The following is a 25,945-nucleotide window of genomic DNA, read 5'->3' as shown; positions in this document are numbered from 1 at the left end:
AGAAAAAAGAGAAAGCATGGAAAAAGCCTGTTTCTTTTTCCTATTAAAACTCTCAGTCCATTGTCATTTTATTGCTTATTTTTCTCTTTATTGTAGCTCTTTCCAACCTTAAGAACTCATCAGTATTTATAGATCTAGAAAATTATAAATATCTTGAAAAGTTCTGTAAGCAGGAAGATTTATTAATTGTTCCTCATGTGTGTGTTTTTTAAACTGTAGGTCCCTGGGATCAGGAGCACAACACCTTCTGAATTTCATTTGGAAATTGGTCCCTGGTCACCTTATCTGAGCCACCGCCCCTCCTGAGTCCAGCCCTTTCTCTGGGCTTGCAGTCATGTGAGCCACGATCCCCTCTGCAATTTTAAGCCAGCTCGACTTGGGGGTTTCTGTTACTTGCAGCCAAAAGCATTTATTGTACTTCATAAACCGATCTGTTTCCTGTTGGAAATGAAAATGAGTAATTCTCTTTTCTGGGTCAAGGAATTTATACTCCCAAAGAGACACGAAGAAAAGGGAACAATTATTGAACACCTGCTATGTGTCAGGCACAAATGCAAGGTGTTTTTACAGACATTTTCTTCGTTAATCCTGAAGGTGGGCATCATCATCCCTCTTCACCTGTTTCTGCCGCAGTGAGTGATGTGGGTGTTGCTGGTTCTGGGGACCACGTTTCCCATGGTTGCTGGAGGGAGGCTGGTTGTGACTGTCTCTGGCTATCCATGGATTTTTACCCAGCTCTGGGCACATGGCCTCGTGGAGGTGTGCTATTTCCAGTGTCTGTGTGACAAGGACTAATCTCACTTCTGCCCCTGATCAAAGATGTGTCAGGATCGCTGAGTGCCTTCTGATTTGCTTTTCTGCCAACTTGTTTTCTTTGCACGAAGTAGTAGAAAATTGGGCCAGATGTAACTTGATTTCTGACTATAATTAAAAAATTTCCCGCCCATTGGCCAAATGCAAGCAGAAGTGACTTATTAAATTCTGAAGTAGCTAGAGTGCTTTTCAGATGCACTGAGAGATTATGTTATAGGTCATGGTATGGCTTTCTGTATTACATAGGGCGGTGAAATGAAGCTGTGATTGAATCCATCTTCCTTTGGCGGGGAAAAAAAAAACAGAATAAAACACGTTGAGTGAAGGTCTAAGTGTTGGGATTGGGTCAAGTCTGTCTTTGAACCCTGACCTTGGGACTGACCTTACCTTTGACCTTGCTGTCTCAGTGAGCGCTGGGCTGGTCTGGCCTGGCTGTCATTCCTCACGTGGAGGTTTGATGAAGTATTTGAGGGTGATATAGGGCCCTCTGGCTTTCCCTGGTGGCTCAGATGGTGAAGAATCTGCCTGCAATGCAGGAGGCGCAGGAGACTCAGGTTCGATTCCTGGGTCGGGAAGATCCCCTGGAGGAGGAAATAGCAGACAGAGGAGCCTGGTGGGCCACCGTCCATGGGATCACAAAGAGTTGAACACAACTAAAGTGACTTGGCACGTAAGGGAGCACAGGGCCTGTGTGGTGGCTCTAGTTAGCTGGGGTGGAAAAACATATCTTTTCATCCTAGGCCAGCGGCTCATGGACAAGAAATGAGTCGTGTGCTTCGCTCACACCTGAAGGGCAGTGATTAAGGATCCTCTTCCAAGAATAGGAAATTTGTTACGGTTTCCTTGTCACCTGATCCACCATCAACACATCTGGGAGAGTCACGCTGGTAGAGGACTATTGAATGAGAGCGCTCCGTGTTCATAAAACGTTCAAAAGGTGGTTCTGACAGGTAGGCCTGCATTTCTGAAAATAAAATCTTTTGGTGAGCTGCCTGTAATTACATAGTGTGGTAAAATTGTTCTCAGTTCAGAAGTACCCTCTGAGGTTTAGATCAGTCCTGGATAGGCCTTCCTGGGTGGCTCAGTGGTAAAGAATCTGCCTGCAATGCAGGGGACTCGGGTTTGATCCCCGGGTTGGGAAGATCCCCTGGAGGAGGGCATGGCACCCCACTTCAGTATTCTTGCCCAGAGAATCCCCTTGGACCGAGGAGCCTGGCGGGCCACAGTCCCTGGGGTCGCACAGAGTTGGACACAACTGAAGCGACTAAGCAGCAGCAGACAGGCCTGAGGAGGGCTGTGGGATTCTGGGTCAGCCCCTCTCGGTGGAAATGCCGCAGAACTAGGCTGAACTTCAGGCATGAGCAGCCTGCGGTCGCTGGAGGCTGTGGGATTCTGTGTGCTGGGGGGGTGGGCAGCGAGGGGTGGCGGGTTTCCGAGGAAGCCGTTTGCTGCTAGCAGGCAGAGGTGGGGAGAGGCCACGAGAGGCAGGATGCAGACGGTGAAAGGGTCGGCCTTTGAAAACACTCGCACAGAAAACTGTGCACGCACGAGGGAAGTTTGGACAGGAAAGGAGCTTGGCTCTTTGTCCTCATTTCTGCCCCTGGTTCTGCCTTGAACTTGGATGTTCTTCCTCCTGATGCTGCCAGATTGAGCCCCTGTCAGGAAACAGGGGCTTAGACCGTCCCTGAAAGCGCCAATAATTGTGTCATCATGAAAATTACTTTTTGATGACCCTGATGGAAAACTGAGAAAGGGGTAAATGTTTGGTGATTCTCAGACTTCAATTATGGGGAAAAGAATGGGCTGGAGATAATTTGTTCGATGTTGGAATTTTGTGGTGAAGAGTTAACTGACCCATCACATAAAAACTCGACTGTGTTGCATAAGAACCAAAACTATTTTTTTTTTTTAATGGCCATACTATTCAAAGCCATCTATATGATAGGTTTTATTTATTTTTGGCCCTGTTGCTTGGCATGCAGGATCTTAATTCCCTGACCAGGGATCAAACCTGTGCCCTCTGCACTAGAAATGCGCTGAGTCTTAACCAGCAGACCACCAGGGAAGGCCCTTAAAGAAACAAAACTTTGAACCAATTTTTTTAATCCCGTTCTTTGTCACTTTCTGTCTCTTTGGCCCCAAGTGCTCTGTCCCCACTCTGAGTCTTTGTTTTGCCTGGTTTTTTGCTTGTTTGTTTATTTGTTTTTTACTACTCTGCCCCAGTCCTCCCCAATGAAAATATTCTAAGCATGAGGTAACCTTGAATTTTTTTTTTTTTCATCCCAGGCGGACAGCAGTTTAGCTAAAGCAGTTAGAAGGAGTGACATGAGAGTATGCTGCTGTCACAAGATCCAGCCATGAATGTCCCAGCTGGGTGTCCTGGGACAAGCCACATGTGACCTCATGTCTCAGTGTTCACATCTGTAGAATGGCTGTGATAGTGTTCTTTGCTTTACAGGAGAGGAACCATTTCTTTGGGATTTTGCAGGGTGGGCTGACAGGCTGGAGAGCCAGAGAAGAGCAGGTGTTGCCGTCTTGACTCCAAAGCCAGTCTGGAAGCAGAGTTCCTTCTCTTTCGGGGAGCCTCAGTCTTTTTCTCTTGAGGCTTCTAGGGCCTGGATGGGGCCCACCCACGTTATGGAGGTTCATCTGCTTTACTCAGAGTCTTTGGGCAAAGTGTTAATCACATCTAAAAAATATCACATCTAAAAAATACTGTCACAGCCTCTAGACTGGTGCTTGACCAAGTATCTGGGTGCGATGGCCTACTCAGGATGGCATGGTACCACCAAGTTTAACAGTCTCCTTGTTGCTCAGTGGTGTCTGATTCTTTGTGATCCCGTGGACTGCAGCACACCAGGCTTCCCTGTCCTTCACCATCTCCTGGGGTTTACTCATGTCGGTTGAGTTGGTGATGCCCTCCAACCATCTCCTGTATGTATGCAAAAATAGTTTACAAATTATCCGATTTTCCTGTTCGCCACTAGAGGGCACTCTGACCAAGGGAAATGGAAGACGTGCCTCATCTGTTTCCTTCTAGAACTGATAACATCCACACTTCAGAGACCCGAGGGGACTTCTCCGCCTTAGTCCCTCATTTTACAGTTGAGAAAGTTATTTCCACTGCCCGGAAGTCTGCGCTGCAAGATGACAGAGTGAATTAAAGACAGAGACTAGAGTTAGACTGTGGTCTTTTGAACTTTACATTTCATATTCTTTCCATTTTAGGGCATTCTCGTAATTTGTATTAATTGCCTGACAATTAATATAAGTTAATAGTTAATCACCAGCCATACTTTGATGGAAATAAGTTGAACTTACGAGTTATTTTGGTTGGTTCTTATAAGTTGCATGTGATGAAATGTCACACAGCATCCCTGGTGGCTCGGATGGTAAAGAATCCACCTGCAGTGTGAGAGACCCAGGTTTGATCCCCGGGTTGGGAAGATGCCCTGGAGGAGGGCATGGCAACCCACTCCAGCATTCTTGTGCAGAGAATCCCCTTGGACAGAGGAGCCTAGCGGGCTACAGTCCATGGGGTCCCAGAGAGTTGGACACAACTGAGTTACTAAGCGCACACACATTACAAAGTAATTCACTTTCAAAATACCTACATTATCTGGTCCTGGGTCCATAGTTAGCTTTGGTGAATACTCTAAGGGTTTTGTTTTCTTTTTTTGTAAAATATTCCCTTTAAGGGACACAGAAGGCTGGTGACACATGAAGGCTCAGCCTGCAGAACTTCTTTCTTTTTGCTGTGTGTGTGTGAGTGTGTGGGTGGGTGGCTGTATGTGTATGTGGGTTGTGTGTGTGTGTATGTATGTGTGTGTGTGGGGGTGTGTGTGTATGTGTGTGGGGTGGGTGTTAGGGGTTGATCAGGGAAAGGATGCAAGTCATGGCTTCACTTGTTATGGCGTCTTTTGCACCTTGATGGGACTGTTCGAATACCTTATTAGAGGTAGGCTGCTGCTGCTGCTGCTGCTAAGTCACTTCAGTCGTATCCGACTCTGTGCGACCCCATAGACAGCAGCCCACCAGGCTCCCCCGTCCCTGGGATTCTCCAGGCAAGAACACTGGAGTGGGATGCCATTTCCTTCTCCAGTGTGTGAAACTGAAAAGTGTAAGTGAAGTCGCTCAGTTGTGTCTGACTCCTAGCAACCCCATGGACTGCAGCCCACCAGGCTCCTCCATCCATGAGATTTTCTAGGCAAGAGTACTGGAGTGGCTTGCCGTTGCCTTCTCCGATTAGAGGTAGGCAGCAGGCGTAAAAGGCTGATGTTTTGGTGGATGGATGAGTGACTGAGAATAACGATTCCTTGACTGTTTGGAACGTTCTGTGTTTGTTTCCGGTGTCTGTTCTTTGTCCTCGTACAGCCATACTTGTTGTCTGAGGGATGAAAAGTCTTTTGGCTCTTGGGTTGTCTCCTTTTCATCTGGTGGATTATGTTTAGTCTCCCCACCAGGGGGCAAGCGAAGAAAAGCAAAGTCAGTCTGATAACAGTTTCACCACTGCAAATCCACTGAGGTGACACTTTCTTATGGCCTGTTTCTAGCGGGGTGTATATGTATGTATGTTTATTTGCTATATTTGACTGCATAGCATTGCCACTGCTGCTAAGTCACTTCAGTCGTGTACGACTTTGTGTGACCCCATAGACGGCAGTCCACCAGGCTCCCCCGTCCCTGGGATTCTCCAGGCAAGAACACTGGAGTGGGTTGCCATTTCCTTCTCCAATGTGTGAAAGTGAAAAGTGAAAGTGAAATCAGTCATGTCCAACCCTCAGCGACCCCAAGGACTGCAGCCTTCCAGGCTACTCCGTCCATGGGATTTTCCAGGCAAGAGTACTGGAGTGGGGTGCCATTGCCTTCTCCATTGCCACAGTTGCCACAATTGCTTCCCTGGTGGCTCAGCTGGTAAAAGAACCCGCCCGCCAGTGCAGGAGGCACAAGAGATGCAGGTTCGATCCCTGGGTCGGGAAGATCCCTGGGAGAAGGGAATGGCAACCCACTCCAAAATTCTTGTCTGGAGAATCTCATGGACAGAGGAGCCTGGTGAGCTGCAGTCCATGGGGTCACAAAGAGCCGGACACAAGTGAATGTACACACACACACACTCAACTTAGCATCTTTGAAATCCTTTAAAAATGATTATGACACAAGTGACAGTTTCAATGGGCATTCTGATACCATGGTGCTTGTCCCGTTTGCATAATTTCAAACTTGCCAGCATCCCTTTCCATGCCTGTGGTTTGGTCTTAATCCATTTATCTGGCTACAGAAGTGCTCAGGCGTGTGGTTACAGCATGTTCTCAGAGACACTGCAGACTGCAGGTCTGAGGGAAAGCATTTCCATCGTACTGTTATTAAATAATCAGAATCTTCCATCGCGGGTGGCTGCTGTCCTGTCTCTTGCTACCCACACTGCTTCTTAAAGTGAGGTTCGTTTGGAAGTCATCTCACTCACTATTTTAGAATACTTAGAACAACTTAAAATACACTTTTTTTTTCCAGTTAATTGAGATATAATTGACATACAGCATAAATTTGAGGTATGCAGCCTAATGGCCAGACACCCATGCAATGCGAAATACAGGACAGCTTTTTAGAATAGGAGAGAAGTTTAGAAAACGGGGGTAGGAAAAATAAGCAACTCATTAAGGATTTGTTTTTGGATGAACTGTGAAAGCCAAATACAGAATTGACCTTGCCTGAATCAAGATATTGAAAAATCGTGGGTAAGAGAAGTACTTATATTGGGAGTTATGTTTTCTCATGGATGCATGCAATTCCAGAGAGTCACTTGGAAAAAGCTTTGACTTCGGGATGAGGAGTCCTGGCCTGGCTTTCAGCAAGTACTCTGTTGTGGCTGACATGTGGCTTGCGTAATTAATTTCCTCACTTAGTCCTTGTAAAAACATTTGGTGGATGATGAAGTCATTTGATCTTTTTATGTTCACTGCAACTCATATTTATTAAAAATATAACACACAGGTGATTCCTCATTTCTCTGCTGCTGCTAAGTCACTTCAGTCGTGTCCGACTCTGTGTGACCCCATAGATGGCAGCCCCCAGGCCCCCCCGTCCCTGGGATTCTCCAGGCAAGAACACTGGAGTGGGTTGCCATTATTTCTCTAGTTGTTCTTCTCGTTTTTCTTGATTTGAGACTTTAAGAAGTATTGAGTGCCCCACGCATTCTGCAAGGCTGAGTCTTAATAAATATAAACCAAAGCTGCTTTTCTAGTTGGAACCTAGCATGTGTCAGTTTACTAGTTCCATACTACACGACTAAACTGACTTTTCAGGTGCTCTGAATGACATATAGAAGACTGTGGCTTTACTAACAAAGCAAACAGGGAAACTTAGAGCCTTACGGTCTGTTTCTATCAGTTTTCCTTTAATTATTAATGCCTACTGAATGGCAACCCACTCCAGTACTCTTGCCTGGAAAATCCCGTGGACGGAGGATCCTGGTGGACTGCAGTCCCTGGGGTCGCTACGAGTCAGACACGGCTGAGAGACTTCACTTTCACTTTTCACTTTCATGCATTGGAGAAGGAAATGGCAACCCACTCTATTGTTCTTGCCTGGAGAATCCCAGGGGCGGCGGAGCCTGGTGGGCTGCCATCTGTGGGGTCGCACAGAGTCAGACACGACTGAAACGACTTAGCAGAAGTACCTGCTAATGACTCATTACTTATACAAATAAATTATGTGTACTCTAGAACCCTGTTTGTAGTTTCTTTAAAGGTTCTGATTGGGTTGCCACCGGGTAAATGAGTTGTGTGGGCCTTGTACAAGCCTGTGAGTCAAATTGCTTTGTGATTTTGTATATTGAATACAAATGATGCTCCAGGGCTGTGTGCAGAAGGGGTTAAGCTGGAGTGGAGGAAAGTGCCTTATGACAAAGATTCTGTCTTCTCAGAACATACCATGTTGGCTGCCTGCGTTCTGTTCTTAGCAAATCGAGCCGATTGGGTGTTAGCTCTGGTTTGTGTGGTTTGTCCATGCATAATGGTCCCATTTCATCCACTGCCTTTGAAACGTGCTCGAGTTTGCAATCATCTCTCCACGATAAAATCAGTCACGGTGCATTTCAAACTTCTTTATTGTTTTTGAAAAGGAAACCCTTGTTTTTCAAATAAAATCACACATGGCATCCCAATATATAAGGATGAAGGCTGAATGGCTTTTTTAAGGTAGAGGGACCAGCTGCTCAGAGCCTTGCCCAGGTCTCCCCAGAGGGGCTTCGCCCCAACCCCTGGAACCCTCAAAACTCGGTGTGGAGTCTGATGAAGATGAAACTGCTTTTGTATCGAGGCACAAAGTGAGTGTATTTTCCACTCATTTTTTATACTTGCTCAGCCATGTCTGTGTGTAGATGCTTTGGTCTATCTGCATGGGAACTGAACTTTAGATCAGGGATTGGCAAACTTTTTCTATAAAGGGCAAGATAGTAAATATTTTCAGCATTATGGGCCATGTGGCCTCTGTCACAGTGACCCAGCTCTGTGTTTGTCACACAAAAGCAGCCCAGACATATGTACATGGATGAGCATGGCTGGGTCTCATTAAAACTCTCTCTACAGGCTCTCACATTTGAGTTTTGCGTAATTTTCACATGTGAAGAAGTACTGTCTTTTTCCCAACCATTTGAAAATGGACAAGCAGTTCTCTCATGGGCCAGAGAACCGCAAGCTGGATTTGGTGTGTGGGTCCTAGTATGTTGATTCCTACTTTGGTCAGTCTGTAGGGATTGCTTTTTAAAAAATTGCATATGTGTAAAACAATAAATGCTGGAGAGGGTGTGAGGCGAAGGGAACCCTCCCACACTGTTGGTGGGAATACAAATTCGTACAGCCACTACGGAGAATGGTACAGAGGTTCCTTAAAAAACTAAAAATAGAGCTACTGTATGACCCTGCAATCCTGTTCCTGACCATATATCCAGAGAAAAACATGATCCTAAAGGATGCATGCACTCTGATGTTCACTGCAGCACTGTTTACAGTAGACAAGACGTGGAAGCCACCTAAATGTCCATTGACAGAGGAATGGCTAAAGGAGTTGTGGTACATTTATGCAGTGGAATAGTACTCAGCCATTGAAAAGAATGAAATAATGCCATTTGCAGCAATGTGGAGGGACCTAGAAAGTGTCATACTGAGGGAGGTAAGTCAGAGAAGGAGAAATAGCGTTTGCCATCCCTTATTTGTGGAATCTAAACTCACTGGAAAAGACTCTGATGCTGGGAAGGGTTGGGGGCGGGAGGAGAAGGGGACGACCGACAATGAGATGGCTGGATGGCATCACCGACTCTGTGGACATGAGTTTGAGTGAACTCCGGGAGTTGGTGATGGACAGGGAGTCCTGGCGTGCTGTGATTCATGGGGTCGCAAAGAGTCGGACACGACTGAGCGACTGAAAGAAGAAAGAAAGAAGAAAAAGAAATGATACAAATGGACTGACAAAACAGAGACTCACAGACTAGAGAACAAACATGATTGCAGGGGGAAGGGATAGGGAGTTTGGGATGGACATGTACACACTGCGATATTCAAAATGGATAACCAGCAAGGACCTACTGTACATCACAGGAACTCTGCTCAATGCTATACGGCGCCTGGATGGCAGGGGAGTTTGGGGGAGAATGGATACATGTGTATGTGTGGCTGGATCACTTTGCTGTGCATCTGAAACTATCACAGCATTGTTAGTCGGCTATACGCCAATACAAAATCAGAAGTTTCAAAAAAGACAAAAAATAAAGGAGAGTAAAAAAATATTGTATGTGTTTAACTGAAGTTCAGATTGAGGCATCTGTAGTTTGTATCAGCTTCTCTGATGATCTCTTTTCTCTTTCTGAAGCTACTACTATATGTCAGCTGTGTGTCTCACAAGCTGCCAAGTCCTAGTGAGTGCAGAAGGTCTCTCCAGCAGCTGTGCTCAGTGCAGTGACGCCTTCACACTGGGGGTCAGGGCGTCAGCATGTACAGTTTGGGGTGGGGACACAAACATTCAATCCATGACTCTCTTCAGCTTCTTCAGGGGGAAGGGGACGGAAATAAGAAGACGCAGGGACTTCCTGGTGGTCCAGTGGTTAAGACTTCGCCTCCTAAATGCAGGAGGTGTGAGTGTGATCCCTGGTCGGGGAGCTGAGACCCCACCTACTCTGTGGCCAAAAAGCCAAAACATAAAACAGGAGGACTATTGTAACAAATTCAAAGAAGACTTTAAAAATGGTCCACATCCAAAAAAAAAAAAAATCTTAAAAAATAGAAGACGACCCAGAGACAGGAAAAGAGCTTAATTGGTTGACACGGAGGCTGAAATTTACCTCTTCTTCCAGTAAATACCCATGCAGAGTTTTGCGTCTTATGGCTTGTCATATATTCCTCGTACCCAGCCATCCTAGGCACAGTGCTAGATTAATGGTGCGGTTGTGTAGTGCACGTGTGTGTGTGTGTGTTATAATTGCCCTGTTATTTACTATTCACAGTGGCCCTGTCACGTCGGTTGGCCAGTGTCTTTAAGCTGTGACCCCGCTGGCTGTCAAGATGAAGCGCAGAAGTGTGGGGATTTGGACAGACTTGCCCAAGATCACATCACAAGTTAGTGACAGAGCTGAGATTGAAACTCATGTCCTGTGTAATTGTCAGATCCTGCTACTTCCTACAGCCTCCTGGGTGGTTGAAAAGCGCTTGTCTTAACTTTATCTTGGAAGCTGGATAACAGGGTTTCCTGTTTCAGCTTCGCGTGTCCCGCCAGCTCTGTCATCTCTGATTGTCTTGCTATTTCGTGTCTCAAATTAAGTGTTGGAGAAATTTTGTGGGGGTTGGGGGTGATGGTTAAGCCTTTTTCCTGCTAGGATAAAGTCATCATTCTGTTGTAGTCATTTAAGGCTAAATTCCCTAGGACATTAGGGATAAGTGTATATTGCTTAGGAAATTAACATTGATTCTTTATTGCACTGGCCAGATTTGTCCAAAATAAAGCATTTTAAAATTTAAATTTTTCTGTTGAAATGGTTGAAGCAGAAACTTGTGTAGGAGAGGAAAAAAAACCACAAAAATCATTGCTGATAGAAAAACAATTTTTAAAGAAGCAAGACATGAATATGTCATTTTCTAACGGTAGCAAGTATTCAGGATAAGAATCTAGTTCTCTCAGGGATCCTATCTGAAGGAAATCTTTCTGTTTAGGTGATAAACTGATTTTATTAGGCTGGAACTTCTTACAGTGTTCGGAGCTGGGGAATCGCATTTGTAGAGCTGCTTCCTTCAGGTTGAGTGTGTTTATCTCACCAAGGCTTGGAAGAGAGGCTGGCTGAACCTCGGGACTGGCTGCTGACTCCCGCAGCTTGCGTCATTATGGGGAAAGACAGAGGGACATGCCAGGCTCCTTGATTTTCATGAGCTGGGCAGTGGAGCTGTATGCATGCTTTCGTTCTCCTAGACGTTCTGTCCCTGAAAGCAGTTGACATGGGTCCCCAAGAATTGCTTCAAGTTTTTTAAGGAGAAACTCTCAGGGCAGTCCTGGTCCCCAAACCTGGATTTCAGGCTCAGCCCTGTCCCTTGCTGCTGCTTATCCTCTGCCATCTTCTCTTTCCTTATGTGTGAAATGAGGGTGACAGAGTTGGACAAAAGTCTGAGGATCCATGAGCAGAGCTGGGACATTGCTCAGTGCGGTAACTGGCCTGCAGTCGCTGCTCAGTAAAAGGTCATTGCCTCTGCGCCTGCTGGGCCTCTTCCCTTTCTTGGGGGACCCCGGGCAGCTGAGCCCGTACTTGTCCTTCCAAGGAGGTGCTGAGTCTATGCTGGCCCCAGACGCAGCAGCCAGGTGGGCCGGAAACCTGCCAGGGCACTGAGTGCCTGCCGTTATCTAAATCAGGGTTTCTCCATTTGCCTTCTGAAAACTGGCATTTAAATATCTGTGTGTTTATGAACATGTGCTCAGTTGTATCAGACTCTTTGCGACCCCTATGGACTGTAGCCCGCCAGGCACCAGGCAAGAACACTGGAGTGGGTTGCCATTTCCTCCTCCAGGGGACCTTCCTGACCCAGGGATTGAACTGGCCTCTCTTGCATCTCCTGTCTTGGCAGGAGGATTCTTTACCACTGTGACATCTGAGAAGCCCAGAAAGGCCAGTGCAAGAGGTTAAAGGGTTTTGGGAAGAGAGCTATTCGTCTCCCAACATTACATTAGATATTCTCATGCCCTTTTGTTTAAATTTTACTCCAAACAAAGAGACAGCACATATTTTTCTTGAGATATTCAGGTTCCTGCCTTCTGTCCAACCCCCTCCCCACCACCCCACCTAAGGAAGGGGAGTTACAGCTGTGATCCACTGGGGTCACAGGCAGATAATCTGTATTGCTAGGTGGTACAGTGGTATCACCTTGAGCTGTTTGAAGACTTCGGAACCCTGAATGTCTTGCTGCTGCTGCTGCTAAGTCACTTCAGTCGTGTCCGACTCTGTGTGACCCCATAGACGGAAGCCCACCAGGCTCCCCTGTCCCTGGGATTCTCCAGGCAAGAACACTGGAGTGGGTTGCCGTTTCCTTCTCCAATGTGTGAAAGTGAAAGTGAAGTCGCTCAGTCGTGTCCGACCCTTAGTGACCCCACGGACTTCAGCCTACCAGGCTCCTCCATCCATGGGATTTTCTAGGCAAGAAAATCTAGGACTGTTTAAAACAGAAGTTGCAAAGAAGGAGTGAGGAGATTAAAAAGAAAGAAGCACAAGAGATGCACTTATATTTATAGAATCTAATGACACCAGTGATGGGGTGAGTTCTGAGAACGCCTAATTATAACTAGGGAGGCTGTTAAAAGGCTCAAAGGTTCTGAGTCTGTTTCTTCTGAGGCAAAGAGAGCTATTGTTCACCTCTCCGAGAGTCAGCCGCTCCCACAGGTGAGTAGGTTGTCATTAAGTGTGGTTAAATGACAGTTTACTAAATGCATTCTGCTACCTAAAGCAGTCCTGCTTTGCAGTGACCCTCTGTGTCAGCAGGCTGAGCTGTCCCACACTGATTAAATGCTGCTCGGTCTGGTTCTATGGCTTCCCAGGTATGCAGTGGGGAAGAACCCGCCTGCCAATGCAGAGGAAACAGGAGACGTGGGTTCGATCCCTGAGTCCGGAAGATCCGCTGGAGAGGGAAATGGCAACCACTCTGGTATTCTTGCCCAGGAAATCCCACAGACAGAGGAGCTTGGTGGGCTACAGCCCATGGGGTCACAAGGAGTTGGACAGGACTGAACAGGCACACATTATATTACATTACTGGTTGTACAAAAGAGTCTCAGAGTTTATTGAACTTTAGAAAGTAATCACGAAAAATAACTTTGTTGTCATTGACAGCAAACTTGTTAATATTTCTTTTCGCATTTCTTCGACTACTGAACTCAATCCTTTTATGACTTAGTTTTACAAATTCAATAGATGTGGGACAAACGTTCATTGAGTGTCAGCTGTACCAGGCACTATACAGTCATGAAGAGGAACACTCAGTGGACAGAACTGCAGAAGCTCTTGCCCTCATGGAGCTTCTATTCACATATAATAATTTCAGTGTTTTTCCACGTTCTCACTGACAAGATGAAATAACCACTGAAGAAAGCGTGAGCAGTTCCTTTGGCTGAAGTCTCAGTAGATTTTCAAGTACGTAAAATTGGGGGAAGGTAAAGATTTTAAGAAAGAAGTATATACATTCTAGCTCAGTATATTCATACTTCATCAATGCCCACCATTTAATAGCATTAGAGAACTTTCTCTCTGTTGTAATATTTCAGATCCTTTTCCGAATTATGAACAGTTTTAAATATCTTATTCCATCTGGAAACTAAACAGAATTTGACAGCCGATAGCCAATAGCCAAAGCCAGGTTAAATAGACAAAGCATATTAATATCAATGATGTAAAAATATGCACTCTATAAACCAAGAAGGTCTTGGGTGGCTTTCAGACTTTGAAAAGAAAAAGTATCTGTAAGCACTTTAGCCATTTCTTTTATGTTTGTCTATTAAAATAAAGATGGATTTGAAACTACTAAACATTAAGTGACACTAAGAAATATCGTGGGGCAATAATGCTGTGGTCTGGTGGCTAAAATTTCTTATTTTTTCCGATTTCTTGAGGATTGTGAGGGAACAGAAGCTGACAGGTAAATAAGAGGAGAGGGTCAGTTCACTCGCTCAGTCGTGTCCAACTCTTTGCGACCCCATGGACGGCAGCACACCAGGCCTCCCTGTCCATCACCAACTCCCGGAGTTCACTCAGACTCATGTCCATCGAGTCGGTGATGCCATCCAACCATCTCATCCTCTGTCATCCCCTTCCGCCTTCAGTCTTTTCCAGCATCAGGGTCTTTTGCAGTGAGTCAGTTCTTCACATCAGGTGGCCAAAGTATTGGAGTTTCAGCTTCAACATTAGTCCTTCCAATGAGAGGTTCAGTTCAGTTCAGTCGCTCAGTCGTGTCCGACTCTTCGCGACCCCATGAATCACAGCACGCCAGGCCTCCCTGTCCATCACCAACTCCTGGAGTTCACTCAAACTCATGTCCACAGAGGGTGTTATATCAGGATTGCCTACCTGAAAATCAAACAAAGTAAACATGTTAAAATAACTAACGCATGTGTTCCTCTCTTATTTATAAGAAGTAAATGCTGCTTGGAGAGGGTTTTTTTTTTTTTAATTATGATCTTTTCCCTAAATAGAAAAGCACCAATATTAAAAAAGAAAAGATTAATTACCCAACATTTTATTTGGAGTTTTATTTTCAAACCCAAGAATTCTTTGTTTCTAAACTTGGTGCTAAGGAAATTTTCTGTTCCAAATTAAAAAATAGAGAACGTGGTTTGTCAGCTATTTTCACACTTCTTTGATTTAACTTTTAGAGACAATTTAGAGAATAACAGTGCAGTAAACTGTAAGAGCTGTTTATAAACTTAGCAGAAGAATAGTAATTTTCCTAAAGGTTTTGCACAAATATATTTATTTGTATCAAAAATTGAGAGACAGTGCACTAACTTGAGGGCTACAATAGGTTTTTTTGGTTGAGTTTTTTCTGGGTTTAGCAAAAAAAAAGCCCAATCCCTGAAAACGAAAAACCCCTAGATTTTTTTGATTTCCTTTGTGATTTGGTCACTTATAAAGGTAACAACATGAGAGAAATTTTCAAAAAATATTCTACATTATTTTATAATTAATGTATAATTATAAAATATATTAGTTATATAAAATGTAACTATAACTATTAATTATATAAAACATTGACTGTAGTGTTAATTAGAAACAGACCCTATGGATTGTAGCCCACCAGGCTCCTCTGTCTGGGGGATTCTCCAGGCAAGAGTACTGGAGTGGGTTGCATGTCCTTCTCCAGGGGATCTTCCCAACCCAGGGATCAAACCAGTGTCTCCTATGGCTCCTGCAGTGCAGGCAGATTCTTTACCTCTGAGCCACCGGGGAAGCCATTAATTAGAAACATATTTATAACTATATTATGCAATATATGTCATATAAAATAGTCCATCTATTTTATATTATTTTCTTCATGTGTCAATATATTTTCTAATAATTATAATTATAGTTGACCCATAGTTCTGTATTTTTATTTTTACTCAGTTAATGTCTTTATATATAATTAGTTTTGCATAGTATAACCTCATTTATGTAGTGGTGGTTTAGTTGCTAAGTCATGTCCAACTCTTGGGACTCCATGGGCTGTAGCCCACCAGGCTCCTCTGTCCATGGGATTCCCCAGGCAACAATACTGGAGTGGGTTGCCATTTCCTTCTCCAGGGGATCTTCCCAACCCAGGGATCAAACCTGCATCTCCTGCACCACAGGCAGATTCTTACCACTGGGCCACCAGGGAAGCCCAATATCATCTATATCCAGTTCCAATTTTGAATCTTAATAGTCTAATAGATTCTTATCATAACAAAAATATTTTTTTGGTGAATTTTTTTCACTGCCTTAGAGAGTTCCAATGGTCCAGTTGAAAATTTTGGAGATAAAAAATGTCTTCAGGGAGGTAAGAGTTGATTTCTTAGGAAATCACACCTATGAACTCATTGTCCTCTTCAGCTTGCCTGACATTAGTAGGTCAGTGAATTCAAGGTAAACGATTGCTTTATTTCACTGTAAAATCAGCAGTTTTACTCATGGAAACCATCTTCTTGTCTCTTACATCTCCTGCATTCACAGACGGATTCTTTACCACTAGTGCCACTGTTGATAGTTTTTTTTTTTAAAGCACTTAGAAAGTCGTACATTGCCTGCTGGCCTCCATGGTTTCTAACAAGAAATCAGCTGTTAAACTTATGGTGGCTTCCTTGTATGTGACATGTCTCTTACCTCTTGCTACTTTTGAGATTTTCTCTCTCTCTTTTTTAATACTTTGATTACAGTGTGTCTCAATGTGGGCCTCTTTGAATTTATCATGCTTGGAGTTTGTTGAAGTTGTTAGATATGCAGATTAAGTGTTTTGGGCCATTATTTCTTCATATATTCTTTCTGCTTTTTTCTCTCCTCTCTTCCTGGAACGTCCATTATGCTTGTGTTGGCATGCCTGATGGTATCCCATAGATCTCTTAGGTTATGTTCAATTTTTTTCTGTATTCCTATTTTTACTCTGCTTTGGACTGCAAGGAGATCCAACCAGTCCATTCTAGAGGAGATCAATTCTGGGTGTTCATTGGAGGGACTGATGCTAAAGCTGAAACTGCAATACTTTGGCCACCTCATGTGACGAGCTGATTCACTGGAAAAGACTCTGATGCTAGGAAAGGTTGGGGGCGGGAGGAGACGGGGATGACAGAGAATGAGATAGCTGGATGGCATCACCGACTCTGTGGCCATGAGTTTGAGTGAACTCCGGGAGTTGGTGATGGACAGGGAGGCCTGGTGTGCTGTGATTCATGGGGTCGCGGAGAGTCGGACACGACTGAGCGACTGAACTGAATTGAACTGAAGATTAGATAATCTCAATTAATTCATCTTCAAGTTCACTGATTCTTCTCTCTGCTCAAATCTGATGCTGAGCTCCTTACTTCAATCACTGTACTTCTCAACTCCAGAATTTCTTTTTGGTTTCCTTTTGCAGACAGTTTTTGGATAGTCTCTATTTAGCGAGATGTTATTTTCATGGTTTCCTTTGGTTCTGTGTATGTGGTTTCCTTTAGCTTTTCGGGCCTATTTAAAATGATTGATTTAAAGCTTGGTATTTGAACTTCTTCAGGAACCATTTCTGTTATTTTCTCTTTTTCCCCTGTATGTGGCCATGCTTTCTGGTGTCTTTACATGCCTTATAAGTTTTTTGGTTGAAAACTGAATGTTTTGAATACTGTATTGTGGCTGCATTGAAAATCAGGTTTCCCCCTCCTTCTCAGGCCTTGTTCTTCTTTTTAAAAAATTTTTTTAGGCCTTGTTATTCTTGATTCTTGTGGTTGCGATCTTTGTTTAGTGCTTTTTTATGAACCAATTGTGTGAAGCCTTTATTCTTTGTCATATAATGCAGTTGATGTCTTTGGTTAGTGTAGTGATCAGCTAGCAATTATGACAGAGATTTTCTTAAACATCTCAAACCAAAAAAAAAAAAAGAGAGAGAAAGAGAGACAAAGAGAGACAGGTCAAGCCTAACTATAATTATTTGAAAACAAGGTCTGCTCTGATTCTTCCAGCGCCCATAACCCACCCCAAGAAAGTGGGTTGCGTCTTCAAAACCACCATTGAGCTGGGTAGGGGACCATGGGACCAGAGAAGTTAAAAATGCCACAAATCTCTTATACTGATATTTAGCCACTTTTTTTCTTGATTATGTGTTCACCTGGTTGCTGTAAACCTTTAACCAACTTTCAGATTTCAGATAAAGTTGATTCTGACAGTTTTTATTAGCTGTTTTGTAGAGGGACTGGCCCATGGAATTCCCTCCTCCACTATTTTCACAAATGTCACTCATGTGCTTGTATATATAAAAGAAAACACATGTGTGCGCTGAGTGCCAATACCTTTGGTACAGAGCAAATTGGAGAGGAGAGAGATTGACTGAGACAAAGGGAAAAGGAAATGAGGGGGATATTAATCGACCCAACCTCAGGCACCAAACACAGCGCAGTCTTCCTAGAAAGTTACACAGTTCATGTGTCTGTTCTTTTAGGGGAACAGTGTTTGGTTGCCTGAAACAGAAACTTGAGTAATACTAGCTCAAACAGATAGGATTTTCTTTGTATCAGATAATGAGAAGCCTAGGGTAGACAGACAAAGGCTAGAGAAGTAGCCCACTGATGCTGTCAAGAAGGCAGGCCCTGTTGATCTTTCTCTTCACTGTCTCTGGAATATTGGCTCCTGTAGCCTCTCTTGTTACCTTTTGATCTCAGTCTGGCTGCTGCAGCTCCAGGTTTCTTCCTGGGCTTTCACACAGGATTGGCACCAGGTCTTTTCCTATTTTTGTTTTTTTTTATTTTCAGGGACTGAAAGTTCTCCTCAGAAGACTTCTGTTTCATTAGCTGTGAGTAGGTCCCATGCCATTTCATTTCAGCCACTGGCCAGATTTCCACGGCGAGTTATGATTCTTTCCTTAGGGCTGAGGAAGGGCCTTGTCCCTCAAGAGATCAAAGGATCCAGGACTTCCCTGGTGGTCCACTGGTTAAGAATCTTTCTTGCAATGCAGGGGACCTGGGTTCGAACCCTGGGAACTGAGACCCCACATGCTGCGGAGCAAGTAAGCCACATGCCGCAACTAGTGTCTGTGTACAGGATCCCACGTGGCACAGTGAGGATGGGTGCTGCAGCTGAGAGCTGACCCAGCCAGCTAGGTGTGCAGTTGAAGTGCAAAGTTGCTTCAGTCGTGTCTGACTCTGCAGCCCCATAGACTGTAGCCCACCAGGCTCCTCTGTCCATGGGGATTCTCCAGGCAAGAATACTAGAGTGAGTTGCTATTTCCTTCTCCAGGAGATCTTCCCGACTCAGGGATCAAACCCACATCTCTGATGTCTCCTGAGTTGGCAGGCAGGTTATTGTACCGTTAGTGCCACCTGGGAAGTCAGATCAAAGGATCAAGATTCTATAAGCCAGGAAGAAAGAGGGAAGGTAGCTGTTAGGTAGGCAATGGATGATGGCCATGGACAGAAACTAGGAGGGGTGGCAGGTAAAGGTTGGGAGGTGGGCGCATGGAAGATCCAAGTTGAAACAAGGTGTCATTGTTATTGGGGAATTAAGGGGTTAGAAATGAGGATCAGAAACACAGAGTGTCCAAAAGTCATATAATGGGGGTAAAACTAGAGGTGCCCACTGGCTACTTGGGCCAAAGTGAGCCAAAGCCCATGGCGTTCCCAAAGCTGGGACGAGGGCTTGGAGCCCACGTCACGCCCAGGTGGAACAGATAGGCTCCTTCAGAGTGCCTGCTTCCTGGCTCTGGTGTTTGCCTGGTGGGGGTTTACGTTCCACTTAGAGCTGGCAAGCAGTTTCTGGCAGGTGTGGCAATCTGCAGGCTCTTAGACAACCAGCTAACTCTGGGTCTCAAGTCAGATTCCAAACACTGAACTGGAGATTGGGAAAGGGTTTTGAAGAGCCGACTTGGGAAACTGGCATGAGTCCCAAATTCCAGGAGGAGCCAGATTTACCGGGCAGTTAGCAAGACAGGAGCTTGGGAACAAAGCTTAAGGGTGAAGCCCTGTTATTTGAGGGCTGGAGGCAGGCTGGGATCAGGGAACCAGGAGCCCTTTGATTAAAGCTTTAGGGAGGGACTAGCATCCAGGGTACCTGATGGAAGACCCCAGGGTGGAGCTGGCTTGTGTTAAGTGAAGGGTCTCCCATCTCAGGGTGGGATTGGTGGTGGGAACTGACGATCTGACTGAGCCTACTGCAGACGGGGATCAAGTGGTCCCCGTTGGGGAGGGAGAAGGAAAGAGGTAGCTCTGTAGAGGAGAGCTACAAGAAATATTTTGGAGGTGGCATTTATGGGGCTTGGCAAGAGGAAAGGCATCTTGGCGTTTAATCCTCGGTGACTGGCTTTATAAAAAAATATGAAATGTCCAAGTAGCAGTCATTTCTGATGCTAAATCCCCTTGAGGTAGGGGTGTTAGTAATTGATACGTGAAGCTTGGGAGAGAGACTACAGCTGGAAATGGAGGCTGGAGTCATTCACATCAAGATAGTGATGGAACGAGACTAGATAGAGGGCATGGGAGAAGAGTTCAGCTTGTGTGCCATAAGGAGAAGTTATTTCTTCCAGTGGTTGTTATTTGTTTCCTATTTATTTGATTTCTCCATGAATTCTTTTCTCAGATCCTTCATATTTCCGGTTGATTCTTCTTTCTTCATGTTTTCAGTTATACCCAGTTTTCCCAAATATCTGCATCTTCTTATGCCTGGTGGCTCAGACAGTAAAGAATCTGCCTGCAATGTGAGAGACCTGGGTTCAATTCCTGGGTTGGGAAGGTCTCCTGGAGAAGGGCATGGCAACCCACTCCAGTATTCTTGCCTGAAGAACCCCATGAACAGAGGAGCCTGGTGGGCTACAGTCCACGGGGTTGCAAAGAGTCGGACACGACTGAATGACTAAGCACACATGTCTGAAAGGCTTATTTAAATTCTTCAAGGATTAAAAAAAAAAAATCAGAGGATACCATCTTCCCCATCCCCCAGACAAGGATTTGTGTTTATTCTTTATGATTCCCCTTCATGGCAATTGTTATTTATGGATCACTCCCAAGATTCTTTAGTGATAGTTCTTTAAAAAATGGCCAAAGAAGAATGTGTTGTGACTTTTCCCCTTCATTTTTTAATCATGCAGCAAATGGGAGGACGGGAAATGCTGTCTTATCACAACCACATCAAAATTATTCCAGCCTCAACATCCTGACCACACCCTGTACTTCGGAAGAGCGTTCCTTTAAAGCCACAAAGGATTCTTTTCTTCCATATTAAGCTGGAGAGGGTTTTTCAAGATTATATTAACAAGGAAAAAGAAAAAAAAAAAGGAAGATTATATTAGATTAATATTTTTCAATATTATATTAACAAGGAAAAAGAAAAAAAAAATTAAAACCAATATCATCAAATTGTTGGTTTCATAAATTGGTGTAAGAGTACCTAAGTGCGAGTTATACTTAGGAGAAAGGTATACATTCTCAACAGTCAGAACAGTGGAATCATTATTTGAATGAATTATTTGAAAAATCATTTGTGATTTTGGGGGGAGAGGTGTCCACGAGTTTTTCAAACACACCTACTAAATGTAGAGAACTTTCCAGAACTGAAGTCAAAGCTATAGGTAAAGTAACCAATATTGATGAGACCGGAATGCTGTTGAGAGCAGAAGTCAATGTTAGGAATAGTTACACACTAGAACTGTTTGGGGCAAAACAGTGTAAGACTTAGGTCACGGGAGTTCTGGATTTCAGTGGTGGTTCCCGGGTCACATAATTCAAGGTGAAACAAAATGAAAGTCAGGCATTTCCTCCTTGTCCTGGCCTCTATATTGAAGCCGCCGTTTTGTTATATAAAATACAGGTGGTTCAAGGGCCTGGAAATGCTGAAAGGAGATTGTCTTAGTCTTTTCCTGTTGCTTTTCAAGTCAAGGTGGCGGTGTTTGGAGTCCGGGTTGAGTGGATTCAGGGCCCAGCCCTGTAGGTACTTAATGACTTCAGTGTGGGCTTTTAATCTCCTGCCCAAGTGTTATCTTACTTGTCCAGACAAGCCTTCGCCATTCTAGGAGAGTGTGGGAAAATTAACACTGCTGAGCGACCCGGCAAGGAGAGAAATGTCTGAAGCTGGAAATGAATTGCACTCATATTTATTTTAATGCGGTCTGGAAACGTACAGCTTGAGATCTCTGTGCCGCTTAAGGCGAGCCCAGCACCCTTCCATGGAGGGGGAGAAAAAAGAGCAAGAGGATTGAAAAATAGACAGAGCATGGCTATCTTTACTGCTGGCGTTAGCTCTCAGGAAACCTGAAATGCTGAATGTAATAAACTGTTGACAGCAGTTTCACTGAACATGCGGGAACCCTGGACCAGAACGACATCTTTGGCACCAAAGGAAATCAGGAGAATAAAAACAGCAGTCGTCAGGATTTGAAGGAAAGCCACAGATTATTACCATCTGTACGTTTTCCAGACCCTGTGCAAAACCAGAAAGCCGGGACCCAGCCAGAGAGTAAGTATGCTGAACTCTGGTGTATGTTTTTAGATGGAAGAAAGTTAGAAATTGGTCTCAATGTTTAAACACAATGCTTCATAAAACCTGATGATTTTTTTTTTCCGGTGACCATGTCCTGATAGTTCATCTGCTGAAAACCTGTGTGTTTCACGTGGGGGCTACCATTGTTATAAACCTTCATTGTACCAGGCCATCGTACTTCCACGGTTTCTCTGTAAACGTACAATTGTTTGTAAGTTGCTCTTCTACTTCAGATTGTTCTTATACATCGTGTTTTTGTGTTCTTTCCAGAAAGTTGTGGAAAGATCATGGTGAAGCACATTTTAGTATTTGGGTCATGAATTGATAGGCTCTTGCTGTCACCTGTCAGTTAGCTCGTATTTTTCTGTTTATTATCCAGAAGAAGGTACTTTCAGATGAGCCAGTCTTTAAATATTTTTGGATTAATTTCCTGCCTCACGTTGACTGACATTATAATTTGAGCCAACAGCTGCATTCTCTTCAGTTGAAACCTATACAGAGACTAAATATAAAACACAAAAAGTTTCAGACTGTGTGTGCTTTAAGCAGGGTTGATGTTTGTTCAGAGATCTGAGACCTCAACTTGTAAAGTCTAGCCCTTGAAAAGCGAGATTCAGTGAGTGGGGCTGGGGATGGGAGTGGCAAGAGGGGAGATGGGTTATTCCTTTTTATAAAAGGAGAATGTCTGTTTTAAAATAACAACTAGTGAATAAGAGAGGCCTGTTTATCTAAAATGTTTACATGAAAGAATTAAATACTATGTCAGTGGGACCATTAGATAAACTATTTGACATCTCATTGAGAAAGAGAAACTTGTAAATGGCTTTTGATATGTAGCGCTGAGAATAAAATTTAATGGGATGATTCTAACTTGAAAACAGCAATTAATGACAGATTGTAGAAGTCAGCCAATTAATTGTCACTGAGTGCTTCTCTATCCAACACATATGAAAGATTGTTTATAAACAGGGAGTATTTTTTTTTCAACGTGCATACGAATTTCGTATAACACTTGGCAGTTCTCGGCTGCAGTTTGGCAACATTAAAATCTTAGCTCTTAGACTAGTTTCCTGGAGATGAAATATTCCATGGCTAGATCTGTGCTTTCCTTGCAAGCCTGGAAATCTTAATGTTTAGCAAGACATTCTTCTCTGCAGTGTTTTTCTTCAGTCACCTTAAATTCTCAGAATAATTTAATATGAAGTGTTTGGCCAAATTGAAATGAGGGAAGGGTCCCACACCTGTTGAACCCTAGGTTTGCAACGACATTGAATCGCACACATTGTGCTTAATTCTGAAAACTATTCATCCCAATGTTCATTTTGCAATTAAAGTGTGTATACGAGTCTCTCCCGCTGCAGGGTGTTCTTTCGTGTTAGGACAGCCCAATCCATTTCTTTAATTAATGACGCAGAGTCTTGGTTCATGGACCAGTCTCAGAGGAGTAATTTAGCATATGTGAACGGGCTCACAAGGCTTTCTGGACTCTTGGGTCCTATTTGATAAATTATTGCTTCAATATATTAAATGGACCCCAGTGTCCTAAAAACATTCATATAATTTCCACATGTTCATTTTTTTTCTTGCTGGAAAGTGTAACTTACAGCTAGAGTGGCTTGGAAATCTTGGCTCCTTCTTGAAGAAAAACCAATGGGCATGTTTAGCAAACCTTTCAAAAATATCTCAGTGCAGGAAAATCTTTGATAAAATTTATGAATATGTTTATAACATTTTAAAATATCTGTGTAAGCATCTTAAAGCTTCAGAGAAAAAGTGCTAAATTGGCATGGTTGATTTTTCCTCTTGCAAAACACTTGTGAGCAACAAGGTCGTATTGAGCAGAAGGTATGGTTGGAATGGTGTGTTGAGGAATGTTAATGATTTGTCTGAAGGGGTGTGTGTGGAGTGCACAGGCGGGCCCTTCACCTCCATCCTGCCTTCTTTTTGAAGTGACATTTGGCATTTTTGCTGCTTAGTGATGCCAGCTCGCTAGGAATCTTGAGTTCATCACACAAATCCTGGGTCCCAGCTGCTCTGATATGGGTCAAAAGCGGGGCAAGCCTCACTGAAGCTGGTAGCTGCCTTGGCAGGTCTGTTCTGAGTCAGCTTCCCGTTCTAGAGCTTCATTCCTGGCCTCACTGGGGGCTCCCGGATTGGTGGAGTCTTGCTGCAGAAATGTACCTCATTGGAAATGTCCTAAGTGTTGCACCCTTGGACCCGAGCAGGCCAGTCCTAGGAGCTATGTCTCCATCCAAAACAAGAAGGACATCCTGGGGGTCTGCCTTCACAGAAGCCGCAGAGGCCCTCAGCCATCTGTCCCTGACTGACTTGCAGCTGATGGCAGGATGGTCCAGAATCATCATAGAGTAGTCGCCTTGCAGGTAGCCGGCATCGACCCTGGGGCTTGATGATGCCCTTGCCCGAGAATAGTGGAGAGTTTTGCTCTTAGGGAAAAAGGGAAGGGAGGTGTCACAGTGTTACTTTAAAAATAGTCCTTTTCTTTGCAGCAGTGTCTGCCAAGAAGTGATTGCATCCTGTGTTCATGTTGGAGCTGTGTTCTCTTTGGTACTTATCCTCTAAGCTTGAAGCAGTCAGCTGCCAGCTTTCATGGAGAATTTGCTGTGGGAAGCCCTGAAGGCTTGGTCCGTGCCATCTGAATGAGAAGGGAGGCACGTGAAACAGCAGCGAATACTGTGAGCATAGGATTGGAGCCAGATCGTGTGGTGCTGGCCCTTTGTGGCAGGAGTTCAGAGGACAGGTACCCAGCCAGGCCTCCTCCTCATCTGCCTCAGCAGGAATCCCCCTGCCTCCTATGAGGTTCTTCCCGCCCGGCCAACTCCTGCGGCAGCTGATCCTGTGCCTCCCTCGTGCTAACGTGTCAGGCACCCGCCTCTCAGATGCAAAGTCCGGTCCTGACTCGGCTTCTCCTGGAGCTCTGTGCCGCCACCTCTTCACACGCTACTTAAAAACACAGTTGTACTTTCATTGTCCTTTCTTCCTGAAATGATTCTCCCTGGAATCACCAGTAACCTCGGGATGCTGGACGTTTTTCTTAGCCCTGCTTCCTCTAGCTCTTAGCCCCCGGGTTGTGGTTGGTCCCCTGTTCTGTTTTGTGTCTCCCCGTCCTTGGTTTCTGGAAAGTTGCACTGTTCTTGTTTTGGCATCTCTTTTTGCATGCGTTTTGTTGGCAGTGCTACTCCCGCCCACGCTCCCATGATTATTTCCCAAGTTTCAGGCCTACCTGTCTCCTTATTCTTGCCCTTGGGTTTATCCGCTCACCTCCTTGAGCTGTCGCTATAGAGGACTCAGTCATCCACTTTTCCAGTGTGTGTTAAGAGCCTACTCTCCCTTTAGACATGGAGGGTGGAATGCTGACCCTACTCGTGATGCCTGCCTCCTGGAGTTTGTGGTCCAGGGAGGCAGAGAGACAGGTACACAGTTCACGTCATTATTGTTGGGGAGCCGCCCCGAGCGGGGGGTGCTGCGCCTCCTGTGGGAATCTGTGGGGGGCACCTGACCTGACCTGGGGGATGAGTTCTAAACTCACAGCCCCCTGGACCCCTGACCTCTCTCTTGAACTTCAGTCTCTCTTGGATGAAGAGGGAATGGTCTCTCCTGGTGACCTCTCACCACCTCCACCACACCACGTCTAAGAGGAAGTGATCTTTTCCTCCAAGTGTGCCCCGTACTGTCTGCTTTCAGGCCATGCAGCCAGCGCGTCCCCGCACCCCCTTAGGCTGGAAATCTGGGCATCACGCAGGGTTCAGATTTCCCTCCAGCTCCTCACCCAGTCGCTCGCCCACTGCTGTCAGCGGGTCCCCTGCAATCACTCTCAACTCTGCTCCTGACTTTCTGTTCCCATGGCCACTGCCGGCGGCCAAATCCTCACCACTTTCCTGCCCTCTTTAATGTTTATAAATGGGCTATTTGCCGATTCAGAGGAGATTTACA

The 25,945-nt window shown here is 44.7% G+C and overlaps 1 protein-coding gene across 5 annotated transcripts in view; it reads left to right on the top strand.

The window, feature by feature from the left end:
- The window catches only part of STOX2 (storkhead box 2), a 193,281-nt gene that overhangs the window by 26,717 nt on the left and 140,619 nt on the right, over positions 1–25,945 (top strand). The window contains exons 1-2 of one of the 5 annotated variants that reach the window (XM_088832613.1): positions 4,791–12,721; positions 21,801–21,970. The exons of 2 other annotated variants lie outside the window; for them this stretch is intronic. The gene's annotated coding sequence lies outside the window, so the exon portion shown is untranslated. 2 more of the 5 variants (XM_055416390.2, XM_088832611.1) reach the window with 2 other exon arrangements.

Source organism: Moschus berezovskii, chromosome 26, assembly GCF_049115385.1.
Source record: "Moschus berezovskii isolate FMDL1 chromosome 26, NW_MosBer_1.0, whole genome shotgun sequence".
In the NCBI taxonomy this organism is placed as follows: Eukaryota; Metazoa; Chordata; class Mammalia; order Artiodactyla; family Moschidae; genus Moschus; species Moschus berezovskii.
This window is presented reverse-complemented; position numbering and strand designations above follow the sequence as displayed.